Here is a 5338-nt window from a genome sequence, read left to right as displayed (position 1 = left end):
AAGTAAACTATAATATACTATAAAAAAGATCACCACATAAAAAAACTAAAAAGAAAAAATTTGGAAGTGTCAAGCTACATATTTGAAGGCTCAAAACTATATATTTCAAGTCTTAAACTAAAAAAGAAAAAAATTAAGTGTCTCAAAGTACATATTTTAAAAATGACATTATTTCGATTTAAAATAATATAAATTTAATAAAAGTAAACTACAATATTATAAGTGTCAAACTACATATTCGAAGTCCCAAACAACAATATACTATAAAAGTAATAATATAAGAATGTTGGCATTGACAAAATAACAATATTGGTGTCGGAACCAAGAGCACGCCACATCTAAACATCATAGTGCTGGCGTTCCATGCTATTCCACGACAGCACTATACTGCGCCTGGTACCAATTGTTGATCTCATATACTTCTGACGCTACCCTGTTTTCCCATGCCACCACTATGCCCCTACTAATGTAGTACCAAATAAGCCAACGCCACCACTATTTGGAAAAAAACGATAGTGCAGGCGTTGGTTGTAAATGGCGCGCCACCAACGAAAGTTGTGGCTAGCACTTTTTTCACTAGTGATATATAGCCAGATGTTTAGGTTGTAGCCAATAAGCATTGAGTGTAAAAATTCCATCATACTATTTGAGAATGCATGTATCTAGAGTTTCACCTAATGAATATATATTTCAACACTTCAGGTTTAAATAACAACCCATGTAGTTAAGCTATTATGTAGTACATGGCTAACAACCGACAATTTTCTAGAAATTTCCAAAATAGAAACGGCACAAAAAATTATTGTGATTAGCTCACTCACCTTCCCGTGGGATCCCACATGACATCAGTCACACAAAATGCTCTTCCGTGGCCATGACCTCAAGATCATCAACATTGTAGAACTCCAACTGATCTTCTGTGGTCATGGTCTCAAGATCATCAACATTGTAGAACTCCAACTGGCCATCGGTACCCTTCAGTCCAACAAGAACAATGAAGTTTCCCGCAGGAGATGAGAACACTGCACTAGCATGTCTGTTCCTGAGTGTTGTGAGCCTCGACACACGGCTAACACTATCGGCTGTGCACATCAAATAGATGCTTATATCGTGATTAACCTTGTCGCCATGAATAATAGCAAACCGGCAGCCATTGGGCTCCTACGCAAACGCGATTATATTGTCATTCTTGGTGTCCAATTCAAAAACTGGGATGCCCCTCTCCTTGATCATGAGCAACTCAATACTAGTGCAATTTATGTTCTCTGATTCTGCATACCGATCTACCTGGATGGCAAGATACTCTCCATTGTTTTGCTGGTGCATTTTGCAATTGCAGACGCTAAAAAGTTTTTCCAACACAGCTCTACTTTGCTGGGAACTTGCACCAAATGAAAATCCCGCAGAGATTTGTACTTACACTGGCAAGCTGGATTCAATTACCCAGATCCTGAACAAAGAGGCATAAGATGGAATTAATCGGTGACCAACTGAAGTCTACCACATTTTCTACCTCCAAGGATGTGTTGTCAACAAGGGAGAATGTTTCGGTTTCATAGTCACATATGGTACCCTTTCGAAGCGTGGAAAATTATTGATCAACTCCTTCACCGATCCACCTTCGAACATACATAACTATATACATTAAGCATATGACATATATGACAACTTAATGAGAAGTTGGGAGCTCGTTAAAAAGAGGACTGTTGGTGTGTGTTTCTGAAGGAAATATGCCCTAGAGGCAATAATAAAGTTATTATTTATTTTATTATATCATGATAAATGTTTATTATTCATGCTAGAATTGTATTAACCGGAAACTTAGTACATGTGTGAATACATAGACAAAACATAGTGTCCCTAGTATGCCTCTACTTGACTAGCTCGTTAATCAAAGATGGTTATGTTTCCTAACCATAGACATGTGTTTTGATTTGATGAACGGGATCACATCATTAGGATAATGATGTGATGGACAAGACCCATCCGTTAGCTTAGCATTATGATCGTTACAGTTTCATTGCTACTGGTTTATTCATGACTTATACATGTTCCTCGGACTATGAGATTATGCAACTCCCGAATACCGGAGGAACACCTTGTGTGCTATCAAACATCACAACGTAACTTGGTGATTACAAAGATGCTCTACAGGTGTCTTTGAAGGTGTTTGTTGGGTTAGCATAGATCGAGATTAGGATTTTTCACTACGTATTTTGGAGAGGTATCTCTGGGCCCTCACGGTAATGTTCATCACTATAAGCCTTGCAAGCAATGTGACTAAGAGTTAGATGCGGGATGAAGCATTACGGAACGAGTGAAGAGACTTGTCGGTAACGATATTGAACTAGGTATGATGATACCGACGATCGAATCTCGGGCAAGTAACATACCGCTGACAAAGGGAACAACGTATGTTGTTATGCGGTTTGACCGATAAAGATCTTCGTAGAATATGTAGGAGCCAATATGAGCATCCAGGTTCCGCTATTGGTTATTGACCCGAGATGTGTCTCGGTCATGTCTACATAGTTCTCAAACCCGTAGCGTCCGCACGCTTAACGTTCAATCTCGGTAATGCTCATATTTTTTGGGTACTACAATCACTTGAATCAAGTGGGAGTTAATCTTCCAGATAAGATAGTGATTGACAGAGTTCTCTAGTCACCATCACCAAGTTACTGGAACTTCGTGATGAACTATAATATGCAAGGGATGACAAAAGCGATTCCCGAGCTCTTGATGCTGAAATCAATGAAGGTAGAAATCAAGAAAAAGCATCAAGTGTTGATGATTAAACAAGATCATTAGTTTCAAGAAAAAGGGCAAAGGGAAAGAAAGGGAACTTCAAGAAGAATGGCAAGCAAGTTGTCACTCCCGTGAAGAAGCCCAAAGCTGGACCTAAGCCTGAAACTGAGTGCTTCTACTTCAAAGGAAATGGCCACTGGAAGCGGAACTACCCCAAATATTTGGTGGAAAAGAGGGTTGGCAAAGTGAACAAATGTATATTTGATATACAGGTTATTGATGTGTACCTTGCTAGTGTTCATAGTAGTCCCTGGGTATTCGATACTGGTTCGGTTGCTAAGATTAGTAACTCAAAACAGGAGTTACAGAACAAATAGAGACTAAAGAATTCTCTAGTCACCATCACCAAGTTAGTAGAACTTCGTGATGAACTATGATATGCAAGGGATAACGGAAACGATTCCCAAGCTCTTCGTAATGCGGAAATTGACGAAGGTAGAAATCGAGGAAAACATCAAGTGTTGATGGTAGACAAGACCACTAGTTTCAAGAAAAGGGCAGAGGGAAGAAGGGGAACTTCAAGAAGAACAGCAAGCAAAGTTGCTGCTCAAGTGAAGAAGCCCAAGTCTGATCCTAAGCCTGAGACTAAGTGCTTCTACTGCAAAGGGACTGGTCACTAGAAGCGGAATTACCCCAAGTGATTGGCGGATAAGAAGGATGGCAAAGTGAACATAAGTATATTTGATATACATGTTATTGATGTGTACTTTACTAGTGTTTATAGCAACCCCTCAGTATTTGATACTAGTTCAGTTGCTAAGATTAGTAACTCGAAACGGGAGTTGCAGAATGAACAGAGACTAGTTAAGGGTGAAGTGACGATGTGTGTTGGAAGTGGTTCCAAGATTGATATGATCATCATCGCACACTCCCTATACTTTCGGGATTAGTGTTGAACCTGAATAAGTGTTATTTGGTGTTTGCGTTGAGCATGAATATGATTTGATCATGTTTATTGTAATACGGTTATTCATTTAAGTAAGAGAATAAATTGTTGTTCTGTTTACATGAATAAAACCTTATATGGTTACACACCCAATGAAAATAGTTTGTTGGATCTCGATCGTAGTAATACACATAATCATAATATTGAAACCAAAAGATGCAAAGTTAATAATGATAGTGCAACTTATTTATGGCACTGCTGTTTAGGTCATATTGGTGTAAAGCGCATGAAGAAACTCCATGCTGATGGGCTTTTGGAATCACTTGATTATGAATCAGTTGATGCTTGCGAACCATGCCTCATGGGCAAGATGACTAAAACTCTGTTCTTTGGAACAATGGAGCGAGCAACAGATTTGTTGGAAATCATACATACTGATGTATGTGGTCCGATGAATATTGAGGCTCGCGACAGGTATCATTATTTTCTGATCTTCACAGATGATTTGAGCAAATATGAGTATATCTACTTGATGAAACATAAGTCTGAAACATTTGAAAAGTTCAAAGAATTTCAGAGTGAAGTGAAAAATCATCGTAACAAGAAAATAAAGTTTCTACGATCTGATCGTAGAGAAGAGTATTTGAGTTACGAGTTTGGCCTTCAGTTAAAAACAATGTGAAATAGTTTCACTACTCATGCCACCTGGAACACCACAATATAATGGTGTGTCCGAACGTCATAACCGTACTTTATTAGATATGGTGCAATCTATGATGTCTCTTACCGATCTACCACTATCGTTTTGGGGTTATGCATTAAAGACAGCTGCATTCACGTTAAAAGGGCACCATCAAAATCCGTTGAGACGACGCCTTATGAACTATGGTTTGGCAAGAAACCAAAGTTGTCGTTTCTGAAAGTTTGGGGCTGCGATGCTTATGTGAAAAAGCTTCAACCTGATAAGCTCGAACCCAAATCGGAGAAATATGTCTTCATAGGATATCCAAAGGAAACTATTGGATACACCTTCTATCACAGGCCCGAAGGCAAGACTTTTGTTGCTAAATTCAGAAACTTTCTGGAGAAGGAGTTTCTCTCGAAAGAAGTGAGTGGGAGGAAAGTAGAAAACTTGATAAGGTAATTGTACCTTCTCCCTTATTGGAAAGTAGTTCATCACGAAATCTTGTTCTTGTGACTACTACACCAATTAGTGATGAAGCTAATGATGATGATCATGTAACTTCAGATCAAGTTACTACTGAATCTCGTAGGTAAACCAGAGTGAGATCCGCACCAGAGTGGTACGGTAATCCTGTTCTGGAAAGTCATGTTACTTGAACTGATGAAATACGAACTATGAGGAAGCGATGAATGAGCCCAGATTCCGCGAAATGGTTTGAGGCCATAAAATCTGAGATATGATCCATGTATGAGAACAAAGTATGGACTTTGATGGATTTGCCCGATGATCGGCAAGCCATAGAAAATAAATGGATCTTCAAGAGGAAGACGGACGCTGATAGTAGTGTTATCTACAAAGCTAGAATTGTCGCAAAAAGGTTTTCGACAAGTTCAAGGTGTTGACTACGATGAGAGTTTCTCACTTGTATCTATGCTTGAGTCTGTCCGAATCATGTTAGT

This window comes from Triticum urartu, chromosome 6 (genome assembly GCF_003073215.2).
Source record: "Triticum urartu cultivar G1812 chromosome 6, Tu2.1, whole genome shotgun sequence".
NCBI classification, from domain to species: domain Eukaryota; kingdom Viridiplantae; phylum Streptophyta; class Magnoliopsida; order Poales; family Poaceae; genus Triticum; species Triticum urartu.
Note: the sequence above shows the minus strand (reverse complement) of the source record.